At 35.7% G+C, this 16,990-nt stretch overlaps 1 long non-coding RNA gene across 2 annotated transcripts; it reads left to right on the top strand.

The window, feature by feature from the left end:
- The first annotated feature begins 2,962 nt into the window (after positions 1-2,962).
- LOC142613072 (uncharacterized) lies at positions 2,963-16,646 on the top strand. Of its 2 annotated transcripts, XR_012840229.1 has the most exons (6): positions 2,963-3,502; positions 3,997-4,110; positions 5,217-5,289; positions 6,874-6,979; positions 16,261-16,322; positions 16,545-16,646. It is a non-coding gene; the product is annotated as an uncharacterized LOC142613072 (long non-coding RNA). The 2 variants fall into 2 exon arrangements; XR_012840228.1 differs by lacking the exons at positions 16,261-16,322; positions 16,545-16,646 and adding an exon at positions 7,479-7,642.
- Positions 16,647-16,990: the final 344 nt, after the last annotated feature.

Genomic DNA, 16,990 nt, shown 5'->3' with positions numbered 1-16,990 from the left:
GCAATCGCATTAGGTAGCCTGCACCTCAATCAGGAATAAGACACAATTCTTGGCCCACTTGGGCAAACAATGGAACTCTCAAGCTCACATCATGTTATGCAAAATGCAAAAAATTAAGAAAAATTAAAAACAGATGTCTACAACAGCAATATCAGCTGGAGTAAGACATGCAGCGACTGCCATAGTCAAGGGCACATTAGGATGAATTTGTGTGCATGCAGTGCTTGGGCTGGTTCGATTGATAAGCAAGCAATTTAAGGTGGGATGCGTGGTATAGAGTGAACTACATATCATCGTATGTGATTACTAAGCCTGTGACATGCCATGCTCTTGAGATCGATGGATGTTGTTTCTTGCATATGATGATTCACTGGGCATAACCTAGTGGTGGTGCATTATGGCTTCTATTCTCTGTTTATTAACTTTTGGTGATAGTGAACACTTTTTGCTTCCATTCTCTATGTATGTTAAACTATGATTCAAGATCAGTTTTACCACTTAATGTTAGACTAACATAACTAAATTTTCTTCTACTCCTACAATTCATGTAATTGCACTCATTGTATACATTTCAACCCTGTGTGTGTTCTAGACTTCTAGTGAGTAGAGTTTACCACCATACTCATAAAATTAAAAATTGTAGTCACAGATAGGTTTTAGAACTAAATAGTAAATATACCAAATATCAAAATGTTGTAGTCCCTTTAAATCTTGAAGAGGCTAAATAACAATTAAGAGTATTGTAGCTTAATGTAATAGGATGCTCTCTTTTAAGAAAAGAACCAAAATTTGAATTCTTTCTCTTTCATTGTTGTAACTATTAAATAATAATTATTATAAAAAATAAAATAAATAAAAAATAAAGAGAAGGAGATTGACATATCAAAGCTAAGAAAAAGAGAAGCACAATATGAGTTTCAAAGGAGTGACAATCAATACAAAAAACATAAGACAGCTAGGGTTGCTATCAAAATCCTGCACTATAATAGAATTAAGATTAAATGATTGTGTTGGGAAAAATAGACCCCGGTTGATAGAATTAACAAGTTTTAAACTCAAGTTGTTAATTAGATTTATTATAAATAAAACTTGTTAAAACAAACAAACATCAATATCATAAATAATGCAGAGGAAAAATAAATAAGACAAAATATGATGACTCAGAAAAACCAATGAAACCAACTAGTTTCACAGTAAAAAACCTAAGAGGAAACCTTTTTGAAAAAAAATCCACTATCATAAAAAGAAGTTTCAGATCTAGTACAAAACCTTTGTCCCTAGACTCTACAATCTCCGTAGATGAACTTACAACAGAAACCTTCTACTGCTTCAGAACCTCTGAACTCTTAAATATATGAACGTCACCCTTTTGATGCACGGATCCCAGTACGTGACTAACTCCTTTGCACGATCCCAGTACGTGACTAACTCCTTTGCACGAATCCCAGTACGTGACTTACTCACCAACTTGAGAAAGAAGAATGTTGGCTGCAAAGTTCTTCACTTCATCAACAATGAAGATCAAGAAGCACTTGGTTACAAAACCCTAAGGCGCAAAGACGCAGTAGCTTCTTTTAGAGAGAATAAGGCTTCGGTCACCTTTTGCATATGTTCTCTATGTATTCTCTTATGTGACAGTCTTTAAAATAAGCCTTATATATGTCTAGGGTTGTAAGAAAAGAAACCCTACACAAATACATAAGCATGGGCCGAAAATCAGATCTGAAAATTCTGATTTTCGTAACCTCGATAGATACCTCGATAGATAGCTACCTGTCGAGCAGCTGTCGAGCTATCTGTCCGCAGGTGTCGAACAACTTTTCTTCACTTGTTTCATGGTCCAATCTTCATGGCTTTAATACTAGACTTGAACAACATTTCTTGAGATATTAAGCACATCCTAGATCTACTTAATTACAAGTAAAGTGCATTTTATTAAAGGATTAACCAACTACATAAAATATGTCCTTAACAAATTGAATTCACAATTTTTAATAATTTTAATGTTTTGATGTATAATTGTTAATATCGTGGTCTAGGCCTAAACAAAGATTTGTTTTTAAGCACATGATTCTTTTAGGCCAGTCCTCCTGAGTTCCGTTCTATCTTATCCTCTTTTTTGTGTGTATGTGTGTGCGTGTTTTTTTTTTTCTCTTCAATCAGTTTAGCTCGTCAGTGTGCACAACTTTGGTTGAATACCAGGGCGTCTCTTGGACATCCACTGGGTGTTGCTTCTGACCCTGTTCATGTTGTGTGTCCTAAAGAGCTTTTGGATACAGTCGTCAAGAAGGTTAGTTTGCATATGCAGCTGACTTGAGCTTCTCTCATTGTTTGTAGTATTGATATAGCAGTTTTCTTAAGGTTAATTTAGCTTTCATTTTTCATTGATTTATTATCATTTTAATTATATGTATGAATGATGAAGCCTACATGAATAGACTCATATTATTTTGGGATTTACTGTTACACACTACAAAACACGCAGGTCTTAGGCCGCGTTTTTTTTAGCCGCGTTTGAAAAAATGCGGCCTAAGACCCTAGTTAAGCTGCGTTTCCCTAAAACGCACCCACAGCACCAGATTTATGGCCACGTGTGTTGAACGCAGCCTAAGACCAGGTCTATAGCCGCGTTTGTTGGTTCTACAGCTGCGTTTTTCTTGAATGGACTGAAGCCACGTTTATAAAACATGGCTATAGGTCTGTCCTAAAGCCGCGTTTATTAAAAACGCGGCCATAGTCAACCTGAAGCTGCGTTTTGGTAAACGTGGCCTAAAGCATCCCTGAAGCTGCGTTTGAAAAAACGGGGCTACAGCCCCTACTATAAATTGGAAAGAAAAAAAACCCCTAAGGCATTGATCTAAGCCCTTCGAACCTTTCTCTGTCTAAATTCAACCCTAGCCTCTTCAATCGCACATCAGCCTCTACCTCTCAAGCCCGATCTCAACCCTCGCCCTCTAAACCTCCATCTCTCAACCTTCATCCTCCATCTCCGATCTCAACCCTCTGGCTTTGATAAGAGAGATTATATATGATTTTTATATATCCAGGTAGAGGGGTGTATATGGAAATTTCGGGGTGAGTGGTAGGAGAGCATATACAGGTTCTTTTCTGAGGAGCAGTGCGCTTCACGATCTGGTGGTGGTGGTGAGGGTTGCTGACAGTGCCAGACGTGCCGCCGTGTGGGGAGACGGAGATGGATCTGTTGGGAGAGATCGAGCGGTCGTGGTCGATGGAGAATCGCATCGAAGGAGACAACAGAGGGGAGACGTTGTACATGTTGACGCGTGGCGGTGAGGCGGAGCGGTGGTGGTTGTTGAAGAAGGTCGTCGATCTGGACGAGATGTTGAGATCGGTGGGGCTTTGTCACCGGAGAGAGATCTGACCTGATTCATCAAATAGCCTAAGACTGTTCAGCTTCAGAGGAAGAAGCGGATCCTCAAGCAGAGGCTCAAGGTCCCCCCAACTCTCAACCAGTTCACCAAAACCCTCGACAATAACCTTGGTATGTATACTATTTGATTCTTACATTTTTTGTTTTTTTTTTTACTACTCCAATTATTTGAGATTTAAGGAATCATATTGTTGTAACGTGATGGAGGTTTTATGTTTGGTTTGGCCACTTTGAATTAATTCATGTGATTTATGAGTTATTATATCATTGATTGGAGTTCTTCAATGTCTCTGTTTAAAATGGGCTTATTTTTAAGTGCTTCATAAGTACTATAGATTAGTTTAAATAATTTGGGTCATATATATATCCGTTCATATATTGTATGAGGGTTTTGGGGTTTGCTTTAATAGTTCACTGAGTCTGAGTTTTGAGGTCTTGCAAAAGGTGTATATTTTATCATGGAGAGAAGCTCATTTCTTTTGTTTTTTGTTTTTGTTTTTGTTTTCTAACTGCATATGGTCATCCATGAAGAGTTACAGTAGTCAACAGAAGTGGCTTCCAATCATTTAATGACTATTTAACTATCCTTTGTTGTGGTTGACTAGTTTAGAGTAGCACTCCATGTACTTGTGGTTTTTATGGAGGGGCCTCCACATGCTCTAACCATGCAAGTAATCAAGGAGGTGATTAACTCTACCGTAGTTGAATATGTAGAAAAGGTAGGTATGGTATTTTATTTTATTTATATATTTATTTAAATCACATGATTTTTTACTTATTTTTCTTTTGTCTCCTTCATCTAGACAATGCTCTCTATTTACTTCAATACGTTAGCTTCATTAATGTGCTTGATAATAGTAGGTGAATGCTTTCAAATGCCTGCATTTCATGGTAGGAAATTGAAATCATGGTTTCAAATGCTCTCTTATTTTTCCCAACAAATAAATTATTTGTTGTCCAAATCAGATTTTGGCAGTGCTGGTGGTGGCAGGAGTGGATAGATAGCTTATTGGGTGGTTGGAATTCAATGGGTAGTTTGATAGTCTTGTTGCGTTGAGAACCAAAATATGGGATAGTCTTGTTGGATTTTGTGATTTTGTATGATTTTATTTGGTTGTTTGTAATGGTGGTGGCTTGCTCTTTTAATGGGTGGCTCTGTTTTGGGTTTAAAAGGAATGTACGCCAGGTGCTTGAGAAAACTTCTCAATGAATTTCAAATAGGTGCTGCTATCAACCTCTTGGAGCCAACCAGCCAACTGAAGGGAGCTGATTGTTGTGCTACCTGATTTTTGTTTTTAAGTTTCTCATTAATATTAGAAGTCTCTTGGTGAAATTTAATTGAAGCAATCAAGTAAATATGCCATGTATCATTTTTTTTTTGGTGAGATTTATTTTTACTTTATGTTATATACATACATACATACATATATATATATTTTTTTTTTCCTTTGGCTGAGTCAATGTTGGCATTAAACTTCAGGTAATAAGAATTTACGCTTTTTTTTTAGGGGTAGGAGTTTACTCTTCTTTTTTTAGGGGATTATGCTACTTGGTTTCCCAATTTAAATCAAACACAAACTCTTTGATAACAAACCACTATTATCTTTACGCTTCTTCTTTTTTTAGACGTAGGAATTTATTCTTTTTTTTTAATGATTTAAGGAGAGAATTAGAGAGGTTTACTAGAGAGAAATCGTATTGGAAGCGATATATTTACTTATTGTCCATTTTGCTGTTTGAGAATTTGGATTGAAATTCACTTAATTGGATTTCATATTGTTAAACTTTGTTGCTGATTGTTTGCCTTTGGCCTTTTGTTTTATAGGATTAGTTATGCCCTGCCATATACGAAGAGCTTGACGGCCCAAAGACATGGAGCACACAAGAGAGGCGTATGGGTAAGTTTGTGATTCTTCAGAACTTCTTTTTGTGTTTGGTAAAGTTGATGTACTGCATTAAGAGTTAGGAGTGTAGCTTAACCCCCCATTATCATCTAAGGAGGCTCTCTTTGTTACTCATTTCACTATTCTGAATGAATTCAGTTGAATATTTAACTTGTAAGTCTTACTTATAGTAACCATACGGTGTTTCATTATTTTGCATGTTGGTATTGTCCTGAGGACATTGTTTTTTTCTCTAATTCTTGTTATATATTTATTTTGACTTTGCCGTTGTCTTGTTATTTTGAACGTTTGCAAAATCTTGTGCGCATTGTAGAAGGAATGTTCTAGATTCAAAGAATTTTAGTTATACTGTTAGCACAAGATGACAAAAGCCAATGCTTATAACAAATTAATTATCAAAAAGAAAACAAAAATCTCATAGTTCTTTTGAATTTTTCTAGCTCACACCAAAAAATCTGCTAATGCTTTGGTGAAAACAATAAAGATGCCATTTGGAGAGGCACCATTGGCTCTTTTGGTTGCAATGGCAAGTGACTAGATATGGCTCTACATTAGAATTTTCTATTAACTGCATTGGTGACTCAATTCGGTCCATTGGGTTCATTTTGTCTATTCGGACCATTTCAGCCACTTTGGTCCAATTTAGAATATTTGGTCCATTTTGGCTTATTCAGTACTCAAATTTCTATTATGCAGAGTGGTTTTGTCTTGATAGAGATAGAGTTGAGTAAATGTTGGTTATTTTCTGCTTCTTTAGTAAATACTTAAGCTTGCATCTGGATTAGCTTTTTAGTTCCATTGCTTATGCACAACTTTTTGAAATCTTGTTTTTTTCCTTGATACAACTGTACTTTTACCCACTTTCAGCAAACCAATAAAAAACTTGTTGTTTATCCTTCAAAAGAATTAATCAGCTTGGTAGTTTGTTATGTCCAATGACACTGGTTTCTATTTTGTAGGATGTTTACTTTTAAGTTGGTCTTGTAATACAGAAATAAATTTAGTTTTGTTGTTGAGGTAAAACTTAAAATATTATCAAGGTGTATAATTTATAGATGACATCAATTTTTTTTACTTGTCTCTTTTAGGTTTGGACTCTCTAGTTTTTGGAAGTATTTAAATTAAGTGCACTTGAAACAAGGGAAGAATGGGATAACTTTATGACCTTTTGAAAAAGAAGAAACAAGCACCTGAAACTACATGTGCTATAAAGAAAGGTGTCAAATATAAAAGCCGTGCTTTATATTTCTCAGATTTTAGTTTGTAACTTGGTATAATTCAAAATGATTTTTGCATTCTTTATTTGAATGTTGTATTATAATTGGTGGGATAACTTGTAAATTCTTTAGTAGTTTTCATGGATCTTGTAAATCTTAGATTGTAATTCTTTTGGAAACCATTTCAGAGTTCTTTTAATGAAATTCATTATTACTTATAAAAAAATATATAAAAAGAAAAAAACTCTTCTCCACGAATCAGATATGCCTTATATCACTGGGTTTTATTCTTGGGGAACATATAACTACATAGAGAGCATATTTTTCTTTTTGATTGGCTGAAAAATCATTCTTGGTGTAGGAGAGCAGGTTTATCCATACGCATTCTTGGACTCTCATTTATTTTACAGCTTGGGTACACCAAAAAGCAAGAGGAAAGACATTTTTGTGGAGTCATCACTTTGGAGGTAAGGATAATAGTTGATACTGTTATACTGTCAGATCTATGATTATTGGCTTTCAGTGCTGATTGGAATTACCTTTATATTTGTTGGAATTACCTTAAATATCACTTGTCTTATTGTTGAGATAGATGCCAAAGTGATTGTGGATGTCTTCCAAAATCCTGCCTATAAAAATAATAATAGATACAAAAGAACTCAAGTTGCCTCTCATATAAAGTTGATGAGTTATGCTAGGTTTGGCACATTGGGAGGCTGTTTGCCTTCACAAAAATAGCATTATTTTTGTGATGTAGGCAAATAAATTTTTGGAATTTCAGTGTATAGATGCTTTGTGGAAACTAGAAAGTCTCTATGTTTTGAAATATTGTTGTTATTATGATTGTTATATCCTGCTGTTTGAACTCTGGGCATCAATTTTGTGTTTCATTGCTGAGAAAGTGTAGGAAAGTCAAAGGAAAAAAATGTTCCTAGTGTAATTGTGTTCCTTTTGATCTTCTTGAAGGCAAGAGAGAAGCTGAGGGTGTAGAGTAGGCTGCTGTGAAGTATTCAGGGGTATAGCTGAAGGCAAGAGAGAAACTGAGGGTGTAGAGCAGCTATGAAGTATTCAGGGGTATAGCCGCGTTTTGAAAACGTGGCCATAGTGATGGGCTGAAGCCGCGTTTTTAAAACGCGGCTATAATCCTAGTCTAAAGCCGCGTTTTTGAAACGCGGCTTTAACCCACAACTATGGCCGCCTTTAAAAAAATGTGGCCATAGACCCCTCAAGCCTATAGTTACGCATTTTAGGCCACTGTTAAAAACGTGGCCTAAAAAAACGCGGCTATAGACCAAATCGTCCTATAGCCACGTTTTTCTGAGCTATAGCCACGTTTTAAAAACGCGGCTATAGAACCTTTTTTTTGTAGTGACATCCCTTTGTGTGGCATGCACTTGTTGATATGGTTTGATTACCAGGTGTACATAGGAGTCCTTGATTTTTTACCTATGCTTGTAGCTTTAAAGACATCATAAATTACGCATGGGAACTAAATGATCTAAGCAATTATATAATTGTATTTGTACACTCCTAGACATATAATAGTTAATAAGAGAGGTCACCTTCTTGAAGAGGAAAATACATCATTGTCTTAATTGACTTAGGTCTCAAGTCTATATAGTCCCCCTTATTCTTATAACTTGTTAAAGTCATCATGAAACCTTAGAATTTAAATTATTATACATAAAAGGATTAAATTAAACCCACTATCTCATTGGGGAAAAAGTTTAATATATAAATAAATGCATTTGTCTGATATTGGCCCTTTGTACCAGGCGTGATTGAATTAAAAAATCAAGACTTTATGAGTCCTAAGAGTGAAGGGTATAAGAACTTTTTAAATTTAATTTTAATTTTAATTATTATTTTTTTTTTGAATAAGGGTATAAGAACATGGGAGTGAGAATCTAATGAAGTGTAGTATTTCTATTTAATTTATAATAAAAAAAAATCATTTTTATATTATGCACGATCATTGTTTAAAGAGAGAGGCCTAAGATCAAATCACATAACTCCTTTGTGTGGTTCTTGTTGAAGAACCTCCCAACTCTGTTTCTGGTTAGCCTTTAATACAGTGATAAAGATAACTCAAGACGCACCATTTCACTAATGGTCTATGCGCATCATTTTACTTATGTCTTAAATGATGCGCACCGTTTTGACTTAAGTTGAGGAGTTTATTCCAAAAAAAAAAAAAAAGGGTGTCGTCTAGCTGTGAGTTCAAGTATCAGTTAGTGTTGGAGGGAATGTCAGTTGGAGAGGCAGTTATAGTTCCTAAAATCATGGGAATTGATCCGCATAGTTTGGATCCATTTAGTGATTGATCCGGATCTTAATCTATTCCATTTAGTGATAGATTGTACTATATAAATTGGATAGTTCTCACTCAGATGTATATTATTGAGCTTGTGATTCAGTCTTCTTGTTAATAACAGTCTTCTTCAACCTCTTGTTTCTCTCTCTCTCTTTCTCTATCTCTGTCTTCTTCTTTCTTGTTGAATTCTTCTAAAAATATTCACTGTATTCACAGAATATTGATTTTTCTTCATGGTATTAGAGCCAATTGTCACTGAAGCAATGGCAACAACAACTTCAACAAGCTCAACAATGGCCTCCTCTTCAACATCTTCATCAACTCCAAATTATTCAATGAATGTACTCAATCAGCCACTTCTTCTTCTCTCTAATATGACCAATATGATGACCATAAAATTGGATAATACAAACTATATATTTTGCAAGCATCAGATTACAATGGTGCTCGAAACCTACTCTTTATTTGAGTTGATTGAAGAACCACAATTGGTACCTGACAAATTTCTCAAAGATCTTTCTAGTTCATACACTGCTGTGATGAATCCAAATTTCTTGGTGTGGAAATTGAAAGAGAAGGCTTTATTAACATTCATGAGCTCAACCTTGACTCCTTCTATTCTAGCACTCACTGTAGGGTGCTCATCAGCCTTAGTTTGGAAGGTCTTGGAGAACAGATTCTCTTCAATTTGAAGGTCACATGTCATGAACCTTAAAGGTGAGCTTCACAATCTCAAGAAAGGTGCTGAGTCTGTGGATGTATATATGCAGAAAATCAAAGTGGTTAGAGATAAGTTGCTAGTTGTTGGAGTAATTGTGGATGATGAAGAATTGCTCCACATTACTCTCAAGGGACTCCCTAAGGAGTACAATGCATTCAAATCAGCTATAAGAACCAAGAGCACTCTTTTGAATTTTGATGAACTCTCCACCCTGCTCAATGTAGAAAAAGAGTCTTTAAATGAAGGTTCTGAGATAAAGGATACAATTTTTGCTATGACAGCAGTAGCAACTCCAAAGCCTAATAACAATGGCTTTAATCCATCTTCCAATAGAGGAAGTGGCAGAGGCCATTATAATAATAGAGGTGGCAAAGGTGGAAAATGATCACCTCACCAGTCTTCTCAATTCACTCAATTCAATCAGTTCCAGCAGGCTCAACCTAATTCTAATGAAGTTAGGTCAGAAAGACCAATCTGTCAGATATGTTGGAAGGTTGGTCACTCAGCACTTGATTGTTACCATAGGATAGATTATGCTTACCAGGGAAAGCATCCTTCTACCAAGCTTGCAACTATGGCCCCTGCATCAAATGCTTGTCTCACTCAAGATCAACCTTGGCTGGCTGATAATGCTGCTACAGATCATGTTACATCCATTCTGAATCATCTCAGTTTTCCTAAACCTTACCATGGTCAAGATCAGATTACTGTGGGCAATGGACAAAATCTTTCTATCACACACTTAGGTAGTGCTTCTCTTTCTTTTCCTCAATCCACACTTCATCTAAACAATGTGCTTAGAGTCCCTTCTATTGCATCCAATCTTGCCTCAGTTCATAAAATCCATCTTGACAATAAATGTTGGTGTTATTTTGATGAAAACATTATTTCCATTCAGGCTTTAGCCACAGGGAAAATACTTTACCAGGGCAGGAATGAGGATGGAGTTTATCCAATCTACCCTTACAAGGCTACATAGCTTTCTTTGTCTTCTAAAGCTTGTAATAGTGTGTCTAGTAGTACTGTTTTAAATAAAACTCTTTGGCACGTGAGGCTTGGTCATCCTTCTAATCAAGCTCTCAAACATTTGTTTCCTGATGCCAAATTTCATTTGAATAAGTGTACTGTTGTAGATAATACACATTGTTTGTATGGAAAGATGCACAATTTACCCTTTTCTAATTCACAGTTTACTGCATCAAGTCCATTTGAGCTTGTTCATTCTGATTCGTGGGGTCCTACTCCAATGTGTTCAATTAATGGTTTTAAATACTATGTGTTGTTCATTGATCATTACACCAGGTTTACCTGGATTAATTTGTTAAAATACAAGTTTGAGGTCTTTACCAAGTTTGTTCAATTCAAAGCTATGATTGAAAACCAATTTTCTGCTAAGATTAAAGTCTTTAGATCAGATGGTGGAGGTGAGTACACATCTACTGAGTTCAAGACATCTCTTGCAACATGGAATTATTCATCATCTTTCTTGTCCCTACACTCCACAGCAAAATGGTCTTGTTGAAAGGAAACATAGGCACCTTAATGAGACCATAATTACACTTTTATCACAAGCTAAAATGCCTTCCTCCTATTGGTCTTATGCTGTCCTCACTGTTGTCACATTAATCAATCTACTCCCTACACCTATTCTTAAGTTTCTTTCTCCTTGGTCTAAACTTTATGCTTCCCCACCTGATATTTCTCAATTAAAAGTGTTTGGGTGTGCATGTTATCCTAATCTCAAGTCTTATACCCCTCATAAACTTGCACCAAGAACCAAAGAATGTATTTTTCTTGGTTATCCAGTGGGTACTAAGGGCTATCTGTGTCTAGATTTTGAAACTAAACACTTGTATACCTCAAGACATATCCTTTTTTATGAATCTAAGTTTCCTTTCTCTTACACCAACACCTCTCAATCATCACCTACACCTTCTTCTTTGTCTCCTGATCTCACCTGGATGTCCAACCAATTGTTTCTTCACTCTACCAATCACTCTTCCATTCTAGGTCCTCATCCTGTCTCCACTAACTCCACATTAGCTCCTCATTCTACCCCTTCCACAAATGTTTCTCCATCCACTACTTCTCAAGTTGAACCTGTTATTCATAGTCCATAGTCTCCTACCTTGCCTCCTCTACCCTTTGGTGTCTCTACTGATGCACTGCCTTCCTCAATGCCTACCACTGCCTTCCTCAGTGCTTACCACTGCCTCTACCTCAAATTTACAGGTTGTACCATCTGTGCCTCTCAATCAACATCTTATGCAGACCAGATCTAAGAGTGGCATCTCTAAGCCTAAATCCAAATTGTGCTACAAGGCTGTCATGGTTTACACTTTTACTGAACCTCCAACCTATAAAATTGCTTCTCAATACCCCAAGTGGTGTGAAGCCATAGATGCTGAGTTCCAAGCTTTACAAAGGCAGCACACTTGGTCCTTGGTGCCAGCTCCTCCTCATGTCGATATTGTTGGTTGCAAATGGGTATTCAAACTAAAATTGAACAGTGATGGCTCTATTTCAAGATACAAAGCCAGATTGGTGGCTAAAGGATTTCATCAACAAGCTGGGATTGACTACCATAAGACCTTCAGTCCTGTTATCAAGCCTGCTACAGTGGGGCTTAATTTGGCTATTGCAATGAGTTGCAATTGGGTTTTGAGGCAACTTGATGTCTCTAATGCCTTCTTACATGGCATTCTTAAAGAGGATGTGTATACGAATCAACCCCCTGGTTATGTGGATCCTCATCATCCTTCCTATGTGTACAAGCTTCATAAATCCTTGTATGGTCTCAAACAAGCTCCTAGAGCTTGGTTTGAAAGGTTCACTTTCCATCTTCTACACTTGGGGTTCACTACTTCCATGGTTGACAGCTCTCTCTTCGTTTTTCATTCTTCTGGCACTATCATCTACCTTCTGTTATATGTGGATGATATTATAGTTACAGGAAACAATCCTTCTTAGATTTTCTCATTCATTACTGCTCTCAATCAAGTGTTTGCACTTAAAGATTTGGGGCCATTGAGCTACTTCTTGGGTATTCAAATTTCTCCCACTAAGTATGGCATCATTCTCACTCAGTCCAAATATGCCTATGATATTTTGCACGAGTTCAATATGTCCAATTCTAAACCTATCAAGACTCCTTGTTGTCCATCATCTCGTTTGGTCCCTCATTCTGGTGTTGCCATGTCTGATCCCACTAAGTATAGAAGCCTGGTAGGTGCTCTTCAGTACCTCACCTTTACCAGGCCTGATCTGGCCTTTAGTGTCCATCAACTTTGCCAGTTCATGAGCAAGCCTACTTTTGCTCACTTGGAGGCTGCTAAGCGTGTTCTCAGATATATAAGGGGGACTTTGAATCATGGTATTTGTTTCTCCCCAAGTCCCTTAACCCTCACTGCTTTCTCTAATGCAGATTGGGCAGGGGATCCTACTACTTGACACTCTACCACTAGCTTATTGGTCTTTCTTGGTCCTAATCCTATTTCATGGTCTGCAAAGCAACAGCCTACTATGTCTTGATCATCCACAAAGGCTGAGTACAGGGCATTGGCTACTTTTGCAGCTGAGTTTTCTTGGCTTCACATTTTATTCAAAGAGCTCAAGCTTTTTCTTCCTTATGTACCTGTTATCTGGTGTGATAATGTATCTGCCATTGCTCTCTATACAAATCTAGTTTTTCACTCCAGAACCAAGCATTTGGAAGTTGATTACCATTTTATTCGAGAGAAGATTCTTCGCAAAGATCTCTGTGTTGGTTTTATCTCAAGCAAGGATAATTTAGCAGATATGTTTAGTAAGCCCTTATCTGCTCCTCCATTCCTCTTGATCCGTTCCAAACTCCTAGTGGATTCCTCCCCTTGTCGTTTGAGGGGGGATGTTGAAGAACCTCCCAACTTTGTTTGGTTAGCCTTTAATACAGTGATAAAGATAACCCAACATGCACCGTTTCACTAATGGTCTATGTACATCGTTTCACTTATGTCTTAAATGATGCGCACTATTTTGACTTAAGCTGAGGAGTTTATTCCAGAATACAAAAAAAAAAAAAAATGGTGTCGTCTAGCTGTGAGTTCAAGTATCAGTTAGTGTTGGAGGGAATGTCAATTGGAGAGGCAGTTATAGTTCCTAAAATCACGGGAATTGATCCGCATAGTTTGGATCTTAATCTATTCCATTTAGTGATAGATTGTACTATATAAATAGGATAGTTCTCACTCAGATGTATATTATTGAGCTTGTAATTCAGTCTTGTTGTTAATAACAATCTTCTTCAACCTTTCATTTCTCTCTCTCTCTTTCTCTATCTCTGTCTTCTTCTTTCTTGTTGAATTCTTCTAAAAATCTTCACTGTATTCACAGAATATTGTTTTTCTTTAGTTCTGTCTCTTTGTTTATTAGTGTTTTTTTTTTCTTTTGTTTGTTTGTGAGATCTTTCACAAGCACATTATAGTATTCACAATTAATTTTATGTGTGACAGTGTGAGTACTATCCGAAAGCAATTTGAATGAAGATTTTTTTTTTTGTTTTTGTATGTTTTTGTTTTGTTTTTTTGATTGAAGAACAATTTAAAATCCAACTTATCAAGTAGAAACTTGTCAAAAGAAGTTAGTTAATAAGTGGAAGGATGCCAAAAACATACGGCCTAAATAGTATGTACACATTGGATCCCAAGGTTTGGTGGAGAAGGAGAAGTACTAGGGGTGTGCAGAAAACCCACCGACCTGCCAAATCCGACCCGACCCGACCCAACCTGTCGGGTTGGGTCGGTTTTTAGGGCTTGGTGGGTTGGGTTGGGTTATAAAAAAAAAAAAAAAAATTTGTAGCGGGTCGGGTTGGGTTTGGGTCATAAAATTATAGACCCGCCAAACCAGACCCGACCCACCCATATTTTAATATATATATTTAAAATATATTATATATTTAATAAATATTTTTTTAAAGTTAAAACCTAGTTGTAGAGCACTTTATCAACTCCTACAAACATATATAATATAAAATCCTATTACTTTCTTTAATATATATTTAAATACATTATATAATTAATAAAAAAATATGAGTTCAATTTAATAATAATAATAAAAAATTCTCAACCCATAAGTTCAACCCAACCCAACCCAACCCGATCTGCGTGGGTTGGGTTGGGTTGGACATATGTGATGGGTTGGGTCGAATTTTTTTAACCTACCATGGTGAGTTGGGTTAAAAAATTCTCTCAATCCGACCCAATTCGACCCATGCACACCCCTAAGGAGAACAGTCACTTAATGCCTAATGGTAGCTATAGGTACCTAAAGAGAAAAACAAGAAGTTGAGAACTGATGAATAAAACCTTTATTGAATCCTTTCATTAATTGAAGGTGATAGCAGCTTTTCAAAATGAAGAAGTTGTACAGATCAAAGGGGTACAGTGGCTGTGTATGACTCATAATTTTACAACGAATGAAGGAGAAAAGATATACGTGTACGTAACTCCTTTATATGTAAACAGTACAATCGTTACATGTATACTGTGCAGACTTATTTACTTTTTTTTTTTTTTTTTAATGAACTTATTGCAGCTTTTTTGATAACTAAATAAAAAATATAAAAAAATAAAAAAATAAAGAAAAAAGTAAGGAACTATTGAAGTTGGGATCTTCTATTTGATTGTAACTATAGTAAAACCTTATTCCTTGGACTTGCAGGAACAAAAGATCTGGATAACTTATAGTTGTGAACCCATCAAAAATGCTAATAAGCATGAGTTGAAAACATGAACTTATTACAGCTTTGCTAAACATTTATGGTTAGGTAATTGAGGAACAACCAACCTTTTTTTCCATTGAGTTAGTTTGAAACTTTGGATATGTTGATACTTGATGCTGACCAAAAAAAGTATGGCTAATCATCATTGAATCATAAACCAGATTTGGTTATTTTAAATGGAAAGCAATTGTGCCATGTCTTGATGCAAATGGAGGTTATGAAAATGAATTAGGATGCAACACTCAATATATTGGCATATCCCACATATAATTTTCTCACAGATAGATCTGAATCGAATCCAACTATTATTGACAATTTCATATATATTAATTAAATGCCTCTTTGTTTACCGACCTTTTTTTTCTAAGGATTTGTTGGCCAACTAATTAATCTAAGGTGAGTGCTGAAATGTCTATGTTTAGATGGAGAATTCAAAACTCCATTGGAGCATTAATTACACAACTTGCTATTGCATTTCTATCCATCAATTAGACGAAGGAATTGGGTTTTCTTTTTAATAATAATTACGTGTTATTTATAATTCAAAAGCAACAATGGAAGTGGAAAGATCTTAACCCTTAAATGTTTTCTTTTTTAATTTTTTTTTATTTATACATGGATAATTAGGAGCAGACAGATTTGAATTTTGAATCATGGATGTCTTCATTAGAAACACCAAATATTCCAGTTGAGCTTCAAGACTCTTGGTGAACCCTAAATATTATAACCACAAGCTCCAACTCCATTTAAAATAATTTAGATGTTGTTATAAAATTAAACTCATTTCTTAATAATATGGGACAATGTCCACAAGAACCAATATTCTTCAGAGTGGGGATGGCGTTCAATTTACCATTGACACCTTGTCATTGAAATTCTAGTTGGTAGATATTGCAAGACCATTAAATTTATGTGAGCTTTTTATCATTATAATTTTATTGGATTTGAATTTTAGGGTTTCGGAAAAAGACTACCGGAGGAGCATCCAGATTTTTGCTACGCTTTTTAGAATTTGTTGTAAGTATTCTACTCTATTCCTGACTTGTTTTCTTAATTCTTGTTTGTTTTAGGAATTTTTATTTGTAAATATGTTTTGGTATTATATTTACTATTAATATATCCAGATATCCACTTCTGCTTGTTCTTCCTCGTTCCATTTTTCCTCTCTGTGTTTTTTCCATCTCTCTCAGTTTGAGCAATCTTTTACTTATAGTTGTGTTGATACTTGAGACATTTCAGGTTGAAGGGTCACATACATATAAAAAGAAAGAGCCTTTGCAAAATAGGAAGAAAGATACCACTGAGATCCTTTCACCATTATTTTTTTATTTTTTATTGCTTTTGTGGTAATCCAGCAACAAAGACTTTCGTCTCTATTTTGGAGTGGTATTACTTTATTTATATTTTTTAAAAAGAGTGGGTGGGGAATGTGTTTAGTGATTTTCATATTAACACATAATGTTAGTCTTATTTCACCTGGTCTATCGGGGTAGCATCTGGTGTTCATGCCTAGGTTTTGGGCTCTTAGGAATGGTTTGATGCTTTGTATTAGTTTAATCCGTTTGGTTGTTGAGATAGAGATTGATACTAAAGGTGTGTTTGGCTGGGTTATTGAAGAATTACTAGTAATTTATATCTCGTTTCTCCTATCATGGATTAAGCCGCATTTAAAAAATAAATAAATT

Source organism: Castanea sativa, chromosome 10 (genome assembly GCF_040712315.1).
Source record: "Castanea sativa cultivar Marrone di Chiusa Pesio chromosome 10, ASM4071231v1".
NCBI lineage: Eukaryota > Viridiplantae > Streptophyta > Magnoliopsida > Fagales > Fagaceae > Castanea > Castanea sativa.
This window is presented reverse-complemented; position numbering and strand designations above follow the sequence as displayed.